At 45.8% G+C, this 22235-nt stretch overlaps 1 protein-coding gene across 11 annotated transcripts in view; it reads left to right on the top strand.

The window, feature by feature from the left end:
• The first annotated feature begins 2855 nt into the window (after positions 1-2855).
• Positions 2856-22235, top strand: part of mbnl1 (muscleblind-like splicing regulator 1) — a 62141-nt gene continuing 42761 nt past the window's right edge. For 3 of the 11 annotated variants that reach the window (XM_080440433.1, XM_080440431.1, XM_080440430.1), the window contains exons 1-2: positions 8254-8823; positions 21435-22235. The exon at positions 21435-22235 is cut by the window's right edge and continues 287 nt beyond it. The gene's annotated coding sequence lies outside the window, so the exon portion shown is untranslated. Of the gene's footprint in view, positions 2877-8250; positions 8824-10181; positions 10306-21434 lie in introns of those variants that run through there. The other 8 variants (XM_080440426.1, XM_080440435.1, XM_080440434.1 and 5 more) reach the window with 6 other exon arrangements.

Below are 22235 nucleotides of genomic sequence, written 5' to 3'. Positions count from 1 at the left end.
TTGGCAGCCCCCGAAGGAAGGGAGGCTAAATTGGGCCCAGTTTCATTGACTCTCAGTCCCCTGAGCCCTGGCAGCCCCGCAGCCTGGAGGAGCGAAGGCCGGCCATCACTTGGGGGCCTCTGCTGCGGCTTCACAGCTCTTTCCCCCAGCTGTTACGGTAAGTTAGAGAGTCAGAGAGACGGCATTGCTCCGGACGGTCCTGACGAGAGGCTAAAAGCGAAGAGGAAGAGCAACCTTGACATTCGATGTGATTTGTTCACCACTTTAACCCTCTGTTCTTAGTGAAACGGACCTGAGTTGCAAAAGTACTCGGGCTGCTTTTTTCCATCTACACGAAATCTCTTTGCGAAATCTCGCTTGTAGATTGGCTATTTTTTGGCTAATGTTCCCCCCAGAATGTGGATGCTGGGGTTTAAAGGGACTACACCATGAATTTAAAAAAATTCTGTAATATTTAATATCATATTGTTTATGTCCCTCAAACGTTTTTCAAAAGGTTTGAGCCTAAATCAAGCCTCAGATATACTCATTCCAACTAACTTCTCTCTGGCTTATAAAGCACTTTCACCTGCAATACCACATTGTCCTGTTTGGCACGGGGCGCTATTGAGCCAGTTTGTATGCATGTTATCTCCTGGTTCTGTGTGAAAACCCCAGATTTGCTGTGAAAGCCTGAGTGTTCAAACTGGGGTATTTTTGGGGATAGAAGAGAGGTAGGGGAGACTAAAAACACACAAAAAAGAAGGAAAAGTTAAAATTCATGGTGTAGACCCTTGAAGTGGTCAACCACTTTCAACCTGGCGTCCTTTTTTGGGGCATGTCACTATGGGCGAAAACTTCCAAAAAGTTTCAAAAGCAGCAGATCTACAAGCTGTCGTGATATGATGCCTTGTGAGCTTGTAGGTCAGCTATGTTTGAACATTTCGAACAGGGCTCAAGTAAACAGCGCCACGTACCGCATGCAGAGTTAAAATGTTCTTACATCATTTTAATTCACCATATCTAACGCTCTCTTGATGTTATCTTTGTACGCCGTTCTCTTCTGATTGATTGATTGATTTTGATTTTCCTGTCCCGATCCCTGTCCTGTCCTGTCTTTGGTGATTGACTCTCTCTCTCTCTCTCTCTCTCTCTCTCTCTCTCTCTCTCTCTCTCTCTCTCTCTCTCTCTCTCTCTCTCTGTCTCTCTCTCTGTCTCTCTCTCTCTGTCTGTGTGTTGGCAGTGGCAGACAGGTGCTGAGCAGAGCACTGCTGAGTCTGGGCTCCAGGGAGCCCGTCTCAACCTACCAGTGACAGTTTGACTGACGTGGCACAGAGGGGAGGAGAGGAGGAGACCATCTGCCCACACCACCCCTACTGAAGAGGAACTAAGGTGTGTGGGGTGGCGGGGCTGAAACCAGCTAGTGTTGCCACGTCTGCTTATTACAAGTGACATTTAGGCTTGTTTTTCTGTAAAGTTGCTCGTTAAATATTGATAGTTGCCGGTTGCGTTTTTTTGGGGGGTTGTTTCTAAAAGTGCAGTTGCTTATTTGGGCTTCCTTCCTTAAACATTTTCATGTCAAGGACCCCCAAATGAAAGCTGCACTATGTAACTTTCCTCTTCTACCCCGGATTTGAACCCGGTTTCCTGCACAAGTGCTGAAACGTTTACCATTGAGCTAATAGAGCCTGTCTGCTTGCTCAGAGAAGAAATTAGATCTTGACCATCAGGTCAAAATTCGTGTCAGATCCTGTGTCTAGGTGAGACATGGCCTATCTAAATGTCAAGATACAGAACAACCACCCAAATTGTAAAAGTTATATTGTATTAACATACTCTACCATACACAAAATTACATTTTATTCATTTAATAAAGTTACATAGTGCCGCTTTAATATGTATTTGGCTGTAGACCCCCATCTGAAAATACTTTGTACCAGGGACCTCCCATACAAGATTTGTGTGGTTAATATGTTTAAAAAATACTCCAAATATTTCACTTTTCTTTTACAAGATTTTTCACTTTTCTTTTACAAGATTTTTCTGAAAATAGTAGATTGCTTTTAAATAGCTGTGTGTGTCCTAGTCGCTTTTTGGGCTTGTTTCTGTCAACCTGACCGCTTGATTCTCTTGCGAAAATGTGCCAACACTGACTGAGACCCTTTAACAGTGCACCTGGCAGGGGGGTTAGGATAACCTAAATGCCCTTCCCCTTTCGCAGTCTCTCTCCACAGGAGTCGAACCCCACTTCCTGTTTCATTTAACTGTTTCACAGCTTATCTGAGAGGCTGCAAGCTGGTCAGATGTCACAACCTCTTCCTCTTTTCCACGCACTCATATAGACTACAAGTGGCATGTGTGCCTGCGAAACACACACACACACACACACACACACACACACACACACACACACACACACACACACACACACACACACACACACACACACACACACACACACACACACACACACACACACACACACACACACACACACTTGTACGCGTGCGCAATGTTTTGAGAATGGAAGGAAAGCGGAAGTGACAAGAAAGGAGAAACAGTAAAGGGGCAGGACATATAAGGGGGTTACCATATTTGGCATCGGCAGATAATGCAAGCCTGGAGATGCAAATGAGATTAGGAGTCGTTGTCATGGCGACATGGTGTTGCGCAGTGATGACTCGCTGTCAACCCGACCGCATTTGTGATATGGCCGTTACCAAGCAAATGGCGCTGTTTTAACAAGAAAAGGGGAGGGGAGAGGGAGGGGGGGTTGGTTAGCGGAAGTTGCAGAGAGATCAAGATGTTTGTTCCCACAATGCACTGCAGCAACGTGACCTGTGTTGAAGTAGCCCTGTCTGTCCCAGTGGCACGTCAGTGCTAGACAGACACCCCAGGTAAGACATGTCTCTAACTAAGATTACTTACTGTTCAAATGGCTAAAACTCATTGAAACAACTCATAATTGTTGCTGTATGTGTGTAGTTATTGAGTGTTTTGAACTAAGGGATTTGAACGACGTTGTTGCACTTACTTTTCCGACATTCAAAAATGATTGTTTACCTTTTATGCAATAGTAAAGCCACTGTATGGAATATTGTGGTGCATGGCTGTGAGCTTGTGTCTTGTGGTGAAAGATATGAGTGTGCTCGCGTAAGTATTTGATCTTTTATATTTGACCAGCAGACGGCACGAGGGCAGAAACTCAAGTGAAAGGCCTCTTTGCTTAGGGTGTTTCCATCCATTTTCATTTTATCTACAAGATAAGCTCTAAGCGTGAACACTGAGAAACAGGCACATACACATACTGTGGTGTCAGACGGGGACAATACAGCATGCTATTTCCTCCCTCCGTATTTCAAACTTGACAGCTTCAATAGCACCTGCTTCCCTTCGCGGCGTCAAAGTGGAAAACGTTCAGTGAGAACCACACAGTAGGCTGCAAGGACTCACACAACTACCGGCAAATTCTGGTAAACTACAAAAGAAGTGCTTGTGGCATGATGTAGTCTACAAAAGATCAACCATAGCTTGTATTGTTAAAATTGAACATGCCTGTTTGCAATTAGCATGAACATTGGCTGTTTCTCTCACATTTATAACTAAATTGCACTTTTATATTATCACTTAACATTGTTTAACTCACTTGGCTGGCTTCGTTTATCTATGCAACCATAACTTAACTCATTTTCTAATTTCTCTAAGCTCAACTGGAAATAATATGAGCTTAAAACTTGATTATTCACAACTCTGCGTGGAACTGAGAAGAGTTATGACACATTCAGTGGCCATTTTACTGTACGTGTAGTTAGTAAATACCCCTACTCTTGATTCTGCTGTGTCATTCTGTGAGCGCCAACACAAACTGTTTGTAAAATGGCTGACGTTGAATATAGCTCCTCTTTTGCGGTTGTTGTGCTTTGGGGCCTTACTGTGAGGCTGCGTACTGTTGTTACTGTGATGGTCTGTAATGGGAGTGTAATGTGTATCTGTGGCCTTGGTGATAGATGGGCCGTCAGCGCTTGGCTCATAAAGGCTCTGGGACATTTCCTCAGTAGAGTGAGAGTTCACATCAGCCAGCCAGTGTCATTTGCAGAAGGCTGGGAAATAGTCAAACGCTGAGACTATAGGGAGAGCTTAGGGTAGAGACTTGTGTTCTTCAACCAAGGAAGTCGGAGAGAAAATAACCGAGAGGAGACGGAGGATTTAAATGGGCAAAAAGAGAGGGGAGGTTATAACTGACCATGTTAGTGTGGGATTATACTCAATGAGTCGTCGATGAGATCAAAGTGACAGTTGGCTATTTTGAGGATTCTGTTCTAGAATGTTCTCTGCTTCCCCATGAAGCGAGATTTTTCGTACTTATTTTTTGAGGTCACTGAGGTGCTTTTTCAACCACACTGCCCCATCTATACACACACACACACACAGACACACACACACACACACACGCACACACACACACACACACACACACACACACACACACACACACACACACACACACACACACACACACACACACACACACACACACACACACACACACACACACACACACACACACACACACACACACACACACACACACACACCTCTTCCTGTTCTCTATCAGTTAACGTTCATCTGTGTGACCGCCTGCTGGTTTCGAAAACAGTTTTCTCAACGCGTCCTGTTGCATGCTCTCCTCTCATACTGAAACACAGCCCTGTGAGATCACTGGTCTTTTCTAGAACAACTGTCACGCTGCCATCTTATCGACTTGGGGCAAGGCGAATAGCGAGTAAAGTAAAGTAAAAACATGACAAACTTCACTTGAGATAAAAATAAAAAAAGAAGTCTAAAATATGTTCCCTATAAAGTGGCTTCTGTTTTAGCATTTAATCATAAAATATATGGAATGACACACTTATGAAGCCGAACGAGTAAACCATCTGGTAACTGTGAAGCTTTTCAGTACACTCACTCATGCCCTTAATTAGACTAAACTAATACAGCACTGTGGTTGGTGACAAATAGACCAGCGGTTGTGGTTCGTTAGGGGAATACATGTAGCCATATCAAGAAAGGGAAATATGAGAGAGAGTGAAGAGATGCTACTAGAAGCACTGAGGTATCAAAAGATGAGTTACTATGAGTAGGAAATAAGGTCTGGCAAGAAAGAGAGAGAGAGAGAGAGAGAGAGAGAGAGAGAGAGAGAGAGAGAGAAGCACTGGTGTGATGTCAGCAGCGTAAAAAAGAGGGGAAATTCCACGTCAATGTCTGAGTTTCACAGCGAGCCCAGATCTTTGGGTGTGTTGTTTGTGTGTCTCCCCTTGGAGCCGGAGAGCAACATCAATCACCTTGTTTCTCCGTTTTGCTTGGTTTTGGGGGTCGCAGTGACCTGACCTGTCCCCCTGCCATCCCCCCCCAACCCTGACCCCCACCACACCAGTAGTCATGCGGAATTGTATCTGCGCTAATCTGAAACACAGCCATCTTTGTGCCCAGCGGGCTTATTTCCACAGGAGGCGATCTCAACCTCTCTCTGTATGCTCCATGTAAAACGGATCGAACTCTGCACTGCTTGTGTTTTTACCGTCTACTGGAAACCAAAATTCCCTTGACTCTGTTTGACACCTTTATTTATTTGATTTAATTTAAGAAGCACTGTGTTCCTTTATTGCGTGGAGACATTTTGAGCCCATCATCTAGGTGAAGTGGAAGCGCTACAGCTGGGGCTCACATTGTCACCCAGGGTTTAAGGGGGCGAGCTGTGTGAATTTGAGCTGACTTATCACCAGCTCTGCATTTGGGAGCGCTGCATAGCGCTGCGCACTGCTGGAAAATGAGCTAGAAATATTGATCTCTATGTATTTCAATTCATTTTTTAAGGCAAGGCAAGTTTATTTGGCCCTAGAAACCGTTGAGTGATTTAAAGATGATCAATATTTTGTCAACATGGGTTCTAATAATGGCGTGGCGTCCCTGTTGAACACACACTCACACACGCACTCACACCCCCTTTTATAGATGCTCGCCCCCTTAGGTGCCATGCCGTAAAAATCTATTCTATGTCTATCTAGAAGCCAGTGAAGAGATCTGAGAATTGGTGTAATGTGTCCAGCTTTCTCAGATCTAGTTAGAACTCTAGAGAACTGCATTTTCAATGGGCTGTAGTAGCTGTCTGATATCTTTGTTGGAAGAGACTTGAGAGAAGGCAATTATAGTCTAACCTGCTGCAGATAAAGGCATGGATACATTTCCCTAAGTCTTGTTTGAACAATGAACATTCATTCTTAACTCAGTATAACTCAATAAGATGAAATGATGTGATGTGCTAAGAGTCATTACTGTATGTATCCTCCTGCAATCAGGCTTAACCCATTAAAGGAGAATACCACTCATTTTCAACATTGAACTATGTCTTTAATACACCTTAGAGCTGTTGTGTGGAAATAAGAAACCCCCCCCCTTCTATGTTGCCTAGAACTGGATAATTGATTGAGGTCATGTGATCAGTGACATACGCAGGGTGTACTTTTGGCTCCGCCCCCTCAGCCAAAAGTACACCCCGTGTATGTCAATTATCCAGTTCTAGGCAACATAGAACGGGGGGGGGACTTTTTTCTTATTTCCACACAACAGCTCTAAGGTGTATTAAAGACATAGTTCAATGTTGAAAATGAGTGGTATTCCCCTTTAAGACCGGGAAAGCCTATACGTTGTTATACCTTTAAAACCAGGAAAGTGTCTGTGTTATTTTAAATGTAGCTATGTATAGCAACAGGATTCTTTTCAAATTCTTTGAAAGTCGACTTAGGTTAGGATTTAGACGGCGTTTTTCAAATCGGCCTCAGGTCTAAATGGGTTAAACTTCAAGATATGCACTTCAATACGGGTCAGAACTGTGGCAGTATAGAGCCAGTGCAGTGAACTGAATTTTTATTTTCGGCGTGTGATGTCATTGGAAATGAAACCGCAGAACAAAGTGTCACTCTCCCGCCTGTTTCACAAAGTCGTTAAACTCGCAGCAGTATCGCAGTGTGTTGCTTCGTAACTAACTATAATCTCAGTCTCCAATAAATAAACACGGTCATATTCAGAGAGCAAAGAGACAACGCGATCAGATTAACGGCAGCAGCAACAACTTGGCTTTAGCATGCAGCTCACAATCTGACTCGATCCTCGTGGACGCCAAGGCCACTATCTCCATGGCTACCGGATATTGCGGCATCAGGTCCAAATCTAGCACCCGTCGGTTCCCCCAGCTCATGTGGCTTTTCCTCAGAATGGGGTGTGGGGGGGGGGTGTGGGGGGGGGTCTGGAGGCAGTGAACACTGAGACAGAAGCAGGCAGTACTCCCTCTCAATGTGGTCCCACTTAGCTTTTATGCATTAGCATTGACCTGCAGCTGTAATTGCAAATTGAACTGGCCCACATCTTTCCATATATATACATATATATTTATATATATATATATACATATAATTCGTTTCCACTATGTGGGCAGGAAGTGCGTGTGCGTGTGCGTGTCCGTGTGCGTGTGTGTGTGTGTGTGTGTGTGTGTGTGTGTGTGTGTGTGTGTGTGTGTGAGTGAGGCTGAGCCAAGGTGTCTGAGGGTTGCATGCCACAGCAGAAAAACAGAGAGAGAGAGGAGATAGAGAGAGAAGCCAGACGTAATCTGTCACAAGCTCCCTGTAAATTTTTCCATAATTATTTCCTTCACTCCCCTAAATCTTTTGATTCTTTCCAACTCCTTCCCCCCACTACCATTTCTCCCCTTCCCATCGCCCATTTCTTTCACTCTCCTCCCTCATTTTTCTCTTCCTCCGTTCCGCCCCGTCTTCGCTGGCACTTTCTGATACATCTAACCCTCCCTTCATTCCTTGTTTGACTCTTTTTTTTCTCTTTCTTTTTTTCGGAATCTGCCCAGTTTCTTTCCCTTGTCTTAGCTCTATTTTTCCCATTCCACCCTCCCTCTGTGTGTTTTCTCTCTCTCTCCTTCGTCGGCCTGACTGGATATAGGGAAGGCCAGTGTTGCTGTAACTGAGCCAGCACTTCCTGGTGTTGTTTTAGGGGGCGTGGCCACAGCCCTCAGTAAAGGAGGGAGGGGAGGGGTGGGGTAGGGGGGGGGGCTCTGCGGGGGAGACTGCAGGATCTGTATGCCCAGTGCAGTCAGAGCCCCCCCTCCTCCTCCTCCTTTGCCTCGTTCTCCTCTCCTGTCCTCCACTCCTCCTCCTCCTCCTCCTCCTCCTCCTCTTCGTCCACAGCTGTTGCTACTGCCGCCCAGCGAGCACTGCTCTCCTGCAGGCTGCAGACAGACGATCCAGAGGCTGGGGAGTCCAGAGAGACACACACACACACACACACACACACACACGCAGGCAGCCCAGCCCGGCACAGGATAGCACAGCACGGCACAGCACAGCTCAGTCACTACAGAGAGAGAGAGAGAGAGATAGAGAGAGAGAGAGAGAGAGAGAGAGAGAGAGAGCAGGGGAGGGGGAGACGCTAGCGCGCTGAGCCAACGCTGCAACGGACACACACACTCTCTCTCACACACTCCAGCGGTCAGCTCTCGTGCTCATTCACCGCCGATTCACTTTGCCTGCCTCTTCCTCATCGCCTTGCCTCTTCCTCGTCGTCCCCTTCTTCTTCTTGTAATTCTGCCGGTCGGTCGCTGCGCTCTTGCCTGCCTGCCTTCCTGCCTCAGAATGGTCCAGCCGGTGCCTGGGGGTCTGCTGTCGCGGCCTGTCTGAACACACACACACACACACACGCACAGACACACGCACAGACACACACGCACAGAGTCGACAGACAAGCGGAAGCAGGCTCAGAAACTGAAAAGCGATGTGAGAGGTAAGGGTTCTGTGAGTTGTACCGTTGTCTGGTCTCCTGTTTCTCTCTGTGTAAATTCCTCTCTCTCTCTCTCTCTCTCGTCTTTCTTTCCTCTCTCTGTTTCTGAGACTCTCTCGTCATTCATCCAGATCTTTCTTTCCGCTGCGTGCTGCAGTGTTTTACTTTCCAAAGTACTGTAGAGCCCGTATGGTGGAGAGAAGGTGGAGAGATATGGAGGTTGTTTGCTTTAGTGTCTGCTGCGTCTCGCTGTCTCGCTCTCTCCCTCTCTCCCCCTCTCTCTCTCTCTGTATGTCTGTGTGTGTGTGTGTGTGTGTGTGTGTGTGTGTGTGTGTGTGTGTGTGTGTGTGTGTGTGTGTGTGTGTGTGTGTGTGTGTGTGTGTGTGTGTGTGTGTGAGTGAGTGAGAGTGTGATGGCTAACATCTGTTTGTTGTGGCTTGTCTTTTTAGACACAGGCACACATACAAAGGCACACATGTCAATGCACACGCGCGCGTGCGTACACACACACACACACACACACACACACACACACACACACACACACACACACACACACACACACACACACACACACACACACACACACACACACACACACACACACACACAGCAGTGGGGCACATTCCTGGCTGAAAGCAGAAGGTCACACAATAGCTACTTCCTGAGGGTAGTGCTAGTTAGCAAGAACATTTTACTGGTGTACGTGGGTGCATGCATGCGTGCGTGTGCCTGTGCGTGTGTGTTGCGTTGTGTGTGTGTGTGAGGGCAGTGGTTGTTCCAGGAAGCAGTGAAGTGGATCGATAGATCTCCCACTCAGCTTTCATTCCCTCTGTCTGACTCACTCTGGGACGTGTTGGGAGTTATCCCGGCTCGGGCTTGTTTAACTAGTTAAACAGTTCAACTACTTGAATAATTGGATAATTTGATACTTCTCTCTCGATCTACAAGACTTTCTTTCTTTCTCTTCAAGAAACTCTGTCAGCCTGAAGGGGGCGGCGTGGCTTTTTCGCAATTGTGTTTGTACGTGTGCCATGTAAGGTGAACTCCCGCCTGCCACATGTAAATTACGTGTGACATGTGAAGCTGCCACTGCCTTATATGGCGAGCACAGTATTTCAGTACAGTAGAACCTCGCCAAGCATTCCGGGTCACAGGAGGAGAGAGAGAGAAAGTGTGTGTGTGTGTCTGTGTGTGTGTGTATGAGAGAGTGTGAGTGTGAGAGGGTGGCTCTGTCTGTGGGACTGTGTGTGTGTGTGTGTGTGTGTGTGTGTGTGTGTGTGCGCGCACGCACACGCGCGTGCGTGTGTGTGTGTGTGTGTGTGTGTGTGTTTATGTGCGTCTCACAGAGGGGGAGTAACTCAGAGAGAGGAGGAAAGTTTAAGAGAGAAGGAAGAACGAGAGGGAGGGAGGGTGAGAAAGAAAGAGAAGCAGATCAAGTAAAGTTTTTACTTGTTGTCGGTGTTATAAACAGCAGTAAAACAAGTAAGTACATTAACGACTTTCTTGAAGATTGTCCCTTCCTGCTTATCTGTGTCTGTGTGAGTTGTGGGTTTTCTGAGTTCAGTTTTACTCCACGGTATTGGCGAGTCCAAGATAAAAAACTGATTGGAACGATAGTTGCTCATTTGGCAGATACAAGAGTACAGAGATTTATCATGTGAAAATGCTCATATTACACACACACTCACACACCCACACACACACACACACACACACACACACACACACACACACACACACACACACTCGCACACGCACACGCACAGACGCATGGTTTTGTTGTGTCAGCGGACAACGCCTTCCTTCACCTACCATTTGAATAACGAGGGAGACTTAATGTTGTCCAGAGATGGAGTTGTTACTGTGGCAAAGTGCAGGCTGTTCATTAGCGTGACACTGTTTCCTCATATGCTTCTTGCATTTTCGTTCTTCTCCCCTCTCTTTGTTGATCTACCCCCCCCTACACACACACACACACACACACACACACACACACACACACACACACACACACACACACACACACACACACACACACACACACACACACACACACACACACACACCTCACCTCCCCTGGGTTTCCTCTCTCGGTGGAGAGCCGGTGGTTGGGGCCATGATGAGGAATGTTGTTGTTGTGACTTAAGGGGATTGGTGTGTGGCTCAGACGGTAGCAGACGCATCCACACGAGACAGACATACAGTACACAGTGTCTGTCCACACAAGACCAGACATACAGTACAGACATACTGTACATACACCCACACACACACACACACACACACACACACACACACTCACGGTCAGGTGTACTACTGATTGCGCTGTTGAGTGATGGCTAGCTCTGTCCCACTTAAAGTCCCATTATACTCAGTTGCGCGCCGGCGTCGCGTGCCGAAAATAACTGATCTACAAGCTCACAATGCGTTGCAGCGCCTTGCTGTGACATGTTGTGAGCTTGTAAATCTGCTATTTTCGGCGCGCGGCACCCTCGCACGGCTAAATATAAATCGGACAAAAGTCTGTGTAACAGCTTGTGGAGCGTGTTGCTAAATGACCATGCTAACTCCTAAATACACCACAAAGACAGTGTGGCTGAAAGATGTATAGCTGCTATACGTGTTTCCTGTGCATATATCTCTGCATACATTCGGCCCGGGCTCTGCCCTACAGACAGGATTATGTGGATGGCTGCATCTCACTGACAGGTTAATCCTTTATAACAAGATGACTCCTTTTCTACAGATATGTTCCTACTGTCTTTACAACCACCCATCATCCATGTCACCGACCACATTACAGCCTTAAACTATTCTTTACTCTGATCTCGCACATGTAAGTGCCTAAATTATGCATGCATATTATAGTCTGTCACACAGTATGTGTTGACAGACTGGATTGAATTGTATCTGTGACACTACTATGGTATGTTGTTATACAACCAATTCAATCTAATATTTATTAGCATATGCTGCTGTTATGCTATGCTGTTATGACAATTAACTGTTTCTATTCTTTTTTTTAGATAGATGAATGAGCGAACAACCGGTCAACTTGATCATAAAGTCGAGAGCCAGCATATTACATAACAGTATAACACAATATGAATCTTTTGACATTGGCTTTTTGTCAGTGACCCTGTCAGAGCCTCTTGCGAGACACTTTTGGGTCACAAATAAACATTGCAGCAGGCCATCAGCTAATAGTGGACACAATGACAATGTTGAGCTATACACTGAAGAATAGCATAGCAATATTAAGTCCTTGTCTGTGCTGCTGGTTATGGAAGTCAGCGCTAAGTGGTTAGTCACTGTTTTTCTTTCTGTGTGTCAACACAGGCCTACCGTTGTTTCCCTGGACCCAGGTTACATCAGCCCCTGCATGCCCCCCCCCACCACAGTAAACCTCACACATATCAAACCTATACCTTTGAGGGAAAGTAACAGAGGCCTATAAAGTTTAATAATACCATCACTTTGGACCCTCTCTCTCTCTTCTGTTTGGCTCTCTGTTATGATGCAGTAAACGGTACAATTCTATCATGGAAACTGCGTTTCCTGTTCTGGTCACAGAAATATATTATAGCCTGTGGCCGTGGCACTACGCAGGCGGTTCAGTGGCACATTATACAAGAGTGAACATAGTCTTCCCTCACAGAGAACCATTGTCTGATATGAAAATTCTATTGATCGCCAATGTCCGAGAGATTACGTTGGCCGACACTAGATTAAATTGACCACTATTACATCAATGAGTGATGCTTGGCTTATGTGCTACGCTATACAGTATGTCCCAGTGGCATATGGTATACATGATTAAATTATGTAGCCTACAAGCCTATGAATGAATCGCCTTCAATCCTGGGCTGTATGTACAATATGGAAATGAAATCCTCACTGTAGATACAAAGCTATAGATCTCATGTTTAAAAGGGCATGTCATTAGAACACTTGCTACAGTCACAACACACATGTGGGCTTACTGGGCTTACTGCTCTGTGCTCATGGCACAGAACTGTGGTTTTATGATAAGTCTCCATGTTACATTATGTGTACTGTACAGTTAGCTAAAGATATAGGTTTGCCGCATGGCGTAGAGGTATAATAGACTTATGCCTGATTTATAGTTGGTTGCGCATTGTGTCGCGCATCTCATAAAAACGCATGTGACACATTGTGAGCTTCTAGATCTGCTATTTGCGATGCACAACACTGTCATGCAAGTTAGTATAAATCAGGGCTTAATTGTTCTATGTTGTAGAACAATATAGAAGATGAAGATGGCAACCTAGTTAGACAAGCTAACTTTACCCACGCTAGATAGACAAGCCAGCAGCGCTAGGTTCTCTGTTATTGAGAATGCAGTCGCTGAGCTGCGGAGACTGGACCATTTTTCATCATAATGATTCAGACAACATGAATGTGAGCCAATGACCCACTCATTAAACCATCAGGAAAGCTATTGACCATAGGAGCAAAATGGCCGCCGAGTGAATATGGTCAATTATCCTCCATGTTTGCTGAGTTAAACACACACACACACGCATGCACGCACACGCACATGCGCGCGCACACGCACACACACACACACACACACACACACACACACACACACACACACACACACACACACACACACACACACACACACACACACACACACACACACACAATGCATAGACACAAAATGTCTCAGACACACAGATACTATAGGGGCACACTGACACAAACACAGTCATACACCCACACAGAAGCCTAAGCATATATCAGTAACACATTGTTGTATGCGTGTGTTTGCATGGCCTGTGTGTGTGTGTGTGTGTGTGTGTGTGTGTGTGTGTGCGTGCACGCGCACCATTTTGCTGTACAACAGATCTCATTGTCTCCAGAGGTTAGCTCTCTGGCGCATCAATAGCCATTGTTTGTTGCGCGTTCCTGACCACAAACTCTCTTTCACCGACACATTAGCTAATCCTGTGACAAACCAATCGGCTAATGCAATTGCCAAGGAATGGTTGGTTAATGATGATCATAATGGTGACGACGAGGACAGTGACAACAATAGCATTGCCTATGGTTTACGAAAAACTGAATGAGGACTGATAGCGTGCTTCCCTGCTGACGCCACGAGCCAATATGACCTATCTATAGGAAAAATTCCCAGTGAATAAGTAAGTAGCATATCCATGAGAAGTGCACATCAATCCTTTATGAGGTCTCCCCACCCCTAGTGTGTGTGTGTGTGTGTGTTATTTCTTCTCTGTTAGGGCGTTGTGCTGTGTGGTATAGCCTCAGCCCTTGTCCTTGGCCTGGCCTGCGGTCATTTTTCTGGACCTCACTGTCTCTTAGCTCTCCACCAACAAGGGAAGTGCCGTTGTCAAGGAAACGCTGTTTACTCTGAGATGTATAGCTGTGTGTCACAGGAGAGGAATAGTGGATAGACTGGCTGGCAGCTCCTGCTGTGTGTGTGCGTGCGTGCGTGCGTGCGTGCGTGCGTGCGTGCGTGCGTGCGTGCGTGTGCGTGCGTGCGTGTGCGTGCGTGCGGGCGGGTGTGCGGGCGGGCGTGAGGGCGTGAGAGGCAGTGAGACAGAGAGATAGTGTGCTGTTGTCTGTAAATCAGTGGATTAGTGTGTGTATGCATGCTCACATGTGTATGTACGGGGTCAGGGAGGGCATTATTGGCATGTGATATTGCAAACACATGGAACCGCAGCAGCGCTCTCTCCCAGCACCAGTTGCAGCAGCAGTTTGAGGCCTTCGGTGTTGCATTACCTCCAACGCCCTCCACCGTGATGACCTGTCTCAGCACACTGTCACCCTGACTCCACCTCTGTCAATATGCTGAAACCACTGCTTTACTGAACAACGCCAAAGCCAGGGGAGATTTAAACTGTGGCTTCTTTCTCTGCAGTCAGGCTGAAAATAGCAGCTACGGGCTTTTGTTAGTGAAGCCGGCTAGCGCTACTTTTGTGAGGGATGAGACAATACCAGCTATTACCTTTTATGTTAACTTAACGTACAATGAAGTATAGCCCCCTATAAGGGGGGCTATACTTCATTGTACGATGAATAGCGAAAATAGCCGATGAAGAACTGATCTGTTATTGTCAGCATTTTTTATAATGTTTGAACATTTCTGCCCAAAATAGGGATGCCAGCCAGGTTTAAAGTGATTGAAATAAAAACTTTTTAAAATCTTTTAATGTTGCTTTTATGAGATTCACTTTGATTTAAACTTGTGCTGCATCCGCAGAGACCCGTTTTCCATTTGCCGTTAGGGTGAATACGACACTTATTCGACACATTCCCACTGCAACGTGTTGTTAAAGCTAGGCTAATTTTGCATGATTCAGTCATTCCTCAGGAAGCCTTATCATAGCTGTGAACCACACCCTCTTTCTTGTTGTCTGGGAGCAGGGCTGTACTAGCAGTTAGTCACAATGACAACTCTGAGACCAGCCCAGGATTAGTTAGCTAGCTAGCAGCCTCCGCAGAGCTGTAACTTTCCGTTGGCCGTGGCTTGTGTGCCTTCAAAACAAAACCCCTCTCTATGTTCAAGGATACCTCATAATATCTAGTGCATCATTCATCACCGTCAACTGTGCGCGAAACTTCTGGCCAAGTGCCTTCGCAATAGTAGGCAAAGGGTGGATTCAGACCACGCTGTCTTTATTAGTGACTCGTTGCGAAAAGCGGATAGTGACTCATAACCCAGAAAGTAAAAGTCATGCGGTCCTGTGCTTCATGTCAGAATTTGTTTTTGTGCCGTTGAGGCGTACGGAGAGACTCTGGTGTCAGATGACCATGATGAGCTGAAGGCAATGCTCTGTCGACATGCTTTCCTCTGCTCCCAGACGCGTCATGTTCCTGCCACATGGTCCACAGAAATCACAGACTCTCTCTCTCTCTCTCTCTCTCTCTCTCTCTCTCTCTCTCCTCTCCCTCTGTCTGCCTGTCTCTCTCTCCACCTTCCCCTATCTCTCGGTTCATTCCTTCTTTCTGACTCCATTTCACCATCTTCTTGCCACATGGTCAGAAGAAAACAACGGGCTTCTCTGGAAACGGTGGTCTCTTGTTCAGTCGGTCTGTCCCTCCTTACTCTGATCGCTCTGTCTACCTTACTCCACGCATCTCTCTGTCTGTCTGTCTGTCTCTCTCTCTCATCTCTCTCTTTCTGTGTCTCTATCTATTCCTCTATCTCTATCTGTCTTGTCATCCTCTAGCAGTCTTATTGACCTTGCACCAACTTGTTAGACCTTGGAGACTGAAGGAGTGTGCTGCTGCTGCTGCTGCTGCTAAGGATGCTGGGAGAGAGAGAGAGAGAGAGAGAGTGCTTGCCAGACAGACAGTCATATTGAGGGCACAAGGATGGGGGTTGAGTGGGGTGGAGGAGGAAGAGCTTTGAGGGAGGGTGGAAAGAACTGGAAAGATTGAGGGGGCAACGGTGTTACCTCCAGGGGAAGACAACAACAAAAAAACAGACCAGACCGATCAAGTATGAATTAAAGTAATCTCTTTGAAAATGTACAGTGGGATGGATGCCTTGGAGACAGAAGGCAGAGACAGTTGACGTCAAATTAGATGAAGGGAGCGGCTTTCTGACATGCAAAGGCCGGTGCGATGAATAAATCAATAGGGGAAGAAGGATCCACGTCCCCGTGTCCATACATGATGTATCCTAATGGGGGCTCTGAAGATGCCTCGCGCTGCGGCCGAGCCGTTTTTCCGCCTACGAGTAGCACACACCTGCTCAGCTGGCTTAAAGCACTTAAACCCTCTAGAATTGGACCTGAATAGGCTCTGTGTACCTTTTGTGTAACTTTTTCCCCACATCTACACCAGATCGCTTTGCCAAAGATAGCCGATCTACTTGTAGATGGGCTATTTTTGGGCTAATGTTCCCCCCCCTGAATATGGATGCTGGGGTTCAAGTGGTCAATGTAGAAACCATGGCAACAGATTAGACAGTCTGCTAGAACACAAGAAGTAGGAAAGGTTGGGGGGAGGGGGGGGGGGTTGTCGGCTGTCAGCCTTTTATTCATCAAGCCATCAATTTCTCTGGTTTGATTTAAAGTTAATACAATATAACTTTTGGGGTGGTTGTATTTTTTTCTATTGAGACATTTAGATCATGTCAAAGGTCATGTCTCATAATGGACTGTCCATTATGTGCAAAGCTGAAGTGACTGAAATGTTTGTTTGGTTTTTCCAGAAGCTCTTTAACATAGTATGGAAGGCATGAATGATTTACAAGCTTAAGTTTCTTATCACACACCATAATGCAGTCTAGTAACGTTCACCCGCAAAAAGTTATTATTTACTATTTAACTAATTGAACCCTAGCGTCCTTTTTCTGGGGGGGTCATCCAGAAAAGTAGCATAATCTGCAAGCATACAATGCGTTTCAACGCTACCCGTTGGATTGACCATTTTTGGCGAAGATATCTGCTGTAGAGGGAAAAAAGGATAAGGCCTAGTATAGACCCCTGTGGGACTCCGGTCAACAAAGTATTTAGCGTTTAATTGGTTAAAGATAATTAAAATGTATTATTTTATATAATCGATTAAATTCATTAATAAGATTAACTATTGCAGCCCTATTTTATGACTATATTTGGTATATTTGGGCAATGTGAAAGGTGCACATCCACCAGGCCTTATGAGAGTAGCTTATGGCAATAAACACATTTCACATCATCAACATGATCTGAGGTTGAAACCACAAACCATGGGGCTCATAGGTCTACACACAGAAGGTTTTTAGACTATGGGCCGACATGACGTATTCATCTCAACTGATGAACAGGGGAGTTCAGACGCATGTCCGGAGTAACACAAGCAAATAGCGGTATCGGTCTGTGTTTGCAGAGTTCCGCTCTCAAAATGAAATGTCCACAACAAGGAACACTTGACACCCACTCTAATGCTTCTGCCGTGAAAATGAGAAGCCGTCAGGGAAAATGACCACAGTAATTGTTTAATGACTTTGAAATCGGTTTAGAGAATGTGATAATCCGTGAAATAAATGAATAACTTTCTTATGCTGTGTATATATAGGACAGTGAGATGATATGCACAATGGTTCCATAGTGTTAAGTGCAAGTGTTTTGGGGGGCGGGGCTTTTCTGAGCCTTTAATTTGACAGGGACAGTGGAGAGAGACAGGAAACATTGAGAGAGAGTAGGAGAGTGACATGGACAATATACTTAACCCATTTTCAACAGTTTTTTTTATTATATTTTGACACTTGCTTTGGCAACGTAAACGTATGTTTTCTCGTGCCAATAAAGCTCCATTGAATTGAATTGAATTGACACGCAGCAAATCCGGTGGTGGCCAGGAATCGAACCGGGGACTTGCTGTCATGTATTAGAGCCTGTGTTGTACGTGCACTAACCACGAGCTTGTGGATCTGCTACTTTGGATGTGTTTGTGTGATGCTGTAGTATGATCAAGTAGGGCGTTCATTTACGGAAAAACACAAAAAGTTATAATATGGAGATAAGAGGTTTCTGCCCGACAGCAACTATATACTGATTGGCCTAGTTTCCCCTCTGTGATACAGAAATAATATGGTGTGTGTGTGTGTGTGTGTGTGTGTGTGTGTGTGTGTGTGTGTGTGTGTGTGTGTGTGCCTGTGTGTGCGTGTGTGTACAAGGACACATGCACGTGTGTCTGCCTGAGTGTCAGCTCTTATCATTCTAAAAGGTCATTTCAAGCAGTACAGCTGCTATATAGTACATGGGGTTCACTTCTATGGGTCACACAAGGTAAGCTAGGTCCATCTGTCTCTCTCTCTCTCTCTCTCTAAACATATATCCTCCACGCTGCTGGGTCATCATGACGGGGGCTGAGCTGCTGCAGGGCGATATATACAGTGTTGCATTCAGTATTGGGTTGTGGTGCATAGCGCTGCTGAACAATGGTGTAAAGTAACTAAGTACATTTACTGAAGTACTGTACTTAAGTACAATTTTGAGGTACTTTTACTTTACTGGAGTATTTCTAATTTTCGGTACTTTTACTTCTAGTCCACTACATCGCAGAGGCAAATATTGTACTTTTACTCCACTACAATTATTTGAAAACGTTAGTTACTAGTTACTTTGTAGATTTTGATTATTATTGCAAAACATACATTAATCATTTCAACCCTATATATATTTCGGCCATTTGAAATAAAATAGCCAAAAGATTTGTATACATTTTATACTTTTGAAAACTTAACTGAAATGGGACATTCTGCATAATGAGTACTTCCTACTTTTGGTACTTGAAGTACTTTTTGATACTAATACTTACCACCACTGCTGCTGAAGGCACACATGGTGTTCTAGGAAAGCACTGTCTCTGGAGAGGGTGTGGTTTACCCTGGCCTTGTGATAAGAGAGAGAGAGAGGGGCCCCCCTGGGACCCGAAACGTTCAAATTCCCCTTCGCCAAACCCATGCAATATTTTCACTGGTGTGTATACGACATACTGGGTGAGAAACGTACTGTACTGTCTATACCTTCCTCTCCCCGTGAACTCATCTGTGAATTATTTAAGGGTGTTGAAATGAAAGTAGAATAGTAAATATGATAACATATTGTACTGCATATTAACATATTGGAAGTTCACTTGCCGTTTGCGTCAATGGCATAATCTAACAGATTAAGTAGAGGTATGCACAAACATTATGGTTGATATTTAACCATATTAACCTTGGCATCTCTATTTTGGGCAAATTTCATCTAATAGAAACATTAGCAGAACTACAAGCACGGTTATTTTCCGCTAAAGTATATAGACTTACGACTTAAAGTGGTTATGTGAAGATGTGGAAGGACGCAGAGGAATATACGTAGCTGTAGACGTAATGTACAGTACAGTATGTGTAGAAGAGTACAGTTGCAAATACAGTATACAGTATTACTTCAAGTGAAGATAGAGGACTTAAAGTTTCCCTTAGGACAGATATATATATATATACACATGCAGAGACCTTTTCATACCTCTTTAAGTTTATATGCATATGAGGTGCTCAGGTGACGCAGGGGTAAAGTAGCAGTCCACCAGCACGGAGTCTATAGGGGTTTGAATTCAGCGTGGTGCATCCGGCTTGTCGAAGCATCTATCTATACAGTACAAACACAATTGTCCATGTTCGGGGGAGGGAAGCTGGGGAAGGGAGGGGAATCTTTGTCACCGCACATACTTCTACGGGCTGGGACGGTGCCTGTCAGCAGGGAATGTTGAACGGGAGGAGTATAGGACGGAGGTGGTGGGGGCACGTCCCAGTGCGGGCTCCTCACTGGCAGGTGAGCCAGTAAGGTACAACAGCAGTGGCTAAGCAATGGGAGAAATGAATTGGCACACTGACTACATTGGGATAAAAGGGGGTTAAAAAAAAGGGGGAAAAAAGTTTATTTTTTAATAAAAAAAGTATATGGGATATTAAAAAAAGAAAAAATAAGGATTCTGTATTTTGTGGCGAGTCGAAATGTGGCGAGTCGCTCACCAAATAAGGTTGTGAACTGTTGATCACACAAAGAGGGAAAACATGAGATAGTGTATTACCATCTGCTTCCAAAAAGCAGATAGTTGTCAAGAGCAACAAGCGTGGTTTGTTTGGTCTTCCTCTACTTCTGTTTCTCTATCTCTCTCTCACTTTCTCCTCTCTCTCTCATTTACTTTCCTTCATGTCTTTCTCTCTCTCTCTCTCTCTCTCTCTCTCTCTCTCTCTCTCTCTCTCTCTCTCTCTTCCTAGTAGCAGGCAAGGCAGGTCAACCTCTTCTTTGCTCCTCCCCCTTGCCCTCACCTGGCGCTAAGCCCAGAAATGTTGCTGCAACTCCGCGGCCTGTCATTGGTTCCCGCTCAGCACACACCGCTTCGTAAGAAGGGAAATGACAAACCCTCCCTCCTGCCCTGCCTCCACTTCCCCCTTTACTTTCACTCTGCCTTCCTTCTCTCTCCGTCTCCCGTCCCCTCTCTCTCTCTCTCTCTTTTCTCCTCTCTCTAAATAGATTTGCCGTGGCCGGCTTTGCCATACTCGACTGTAAGTGATATGGGATTTGATTAGATTTTTCCTGCTTTGACCAAGCAAGTGGTGGAAAGCTGTGAATGGGCCACATTGTGCACTTGTGTCTCTGGCTGCCGCGCGTGTGAGAGAGAGAGAGTGTGTTGGAGTGGTGTGGCGTGGCGTGGCGTGTTGAGCGCGTGCGCACGCTCGTGCATGCAGTGTGTGTTTAGAGTGCAGGGCGGGTGAAAGTTGTATTTGTTTTAGCAGACACCCCTACATTGCTGACATTTTAAAATATTCTTCGTTCCCACAGCTGCATAGCTCTGCTCTGCGATGGCATGAGCTGAACAGCTTAGAATACCGCTGCCAGGTCAGAGGGGAGCCGAGCACGACCATCAATCAGAAATGAATGGGAAGAAGAAATAAACTGCATAAGTATTCTTTGAAAGGCGATAACACTGGGCTAATCTCTTCATTTTCTCTGTTTGCCTCCATCTTTCATTCTCTCTCTCTCTCTCCTTCTTACTTTCTATTTCTGTTCTTTGCCTCTCTCTCTCTTTCTCTCTCTCTCACTCTCTCTCTCTCTCTCTCTCTCTCTCTCTCTCCCCAGAGGAAGTGCCTTCCCTGACGTTTGCTGCAGCTTTGACCTGCTTCTACAGCCGAAGCTCCGCCCACTCCTGACCCGCCACCCCCCCCCACCCCAACCCCTGCCTCAGCCTGCCTCGCTCGCTTGCTGCCCACAGTAACACGAGCGCAACAGGACAGCGACCACACCCTTCCGCGCGCGGCCAACGCCCAGACCCTGCTTGCCCCGCTCATCACCCTCTCACTGCCCCACCATCACCGCAGACAGGCTCCAGGCCTCCAGCGCTCGCTGCCAGACAAGCCCCCCACGCTGCCCACCACCTCCACCGGGCCAGGCCAGCTTTACCACAGCGAACAACAGCAGCAGCAGCAGCAGCATCTCACCCGCCCTGCCTTGTTTTAACTCTCGCCTTCAACCTTTTGAACCTCGAACTTGCCATTCAGTTTCCTGTACTCTGTATGTAGCCCTATACACAAGGCTACACAAGCCCACTCTCTTCATCGCACCCTGACAGAGGTGTGTCTGTGGCCTTGGGTCGTCTGGTGCCAAAGGTGAGACTGAGAGAGAATCTGAAAAACGAGAGAGGGAGAGAGACCAGTCAAGGCCAAAGACAGTCTCCTGGATCTATTCTCCTTTTGACAGTCGGATTGAACAGGAAAATGAACCATTAAGCGCTACGAGCAGAAACGTCGTCCTGCAACATTTCACCTTTGGACAGGTACATTAGCGGAGCGAGAGTCCGCTCAGCCAATAAGAACGACCTACCTTTTTTCGTTTCACATTTGTGTAACGCGAGCACCACGAACAGTACGCCACGCAGATAAA

This window comes from Gymnoscopelus braueri (assembly GCF_963280865.1).
Source record: "Gymnoscopelus braueri genome assembly, chromosome: 10".
Classification (NCBI taxonomy): Eukaryota; Metazoa; Chordata; class Actinopteri; order Myctophiformes; family Myctophidae; genus Gymnoscopelus; species Gymnoscopelus braueri.
Note: the sequence above shows the minus strand (reverse complement) of the source record. Positions and strands in the feature narration are given on the sequence as shown.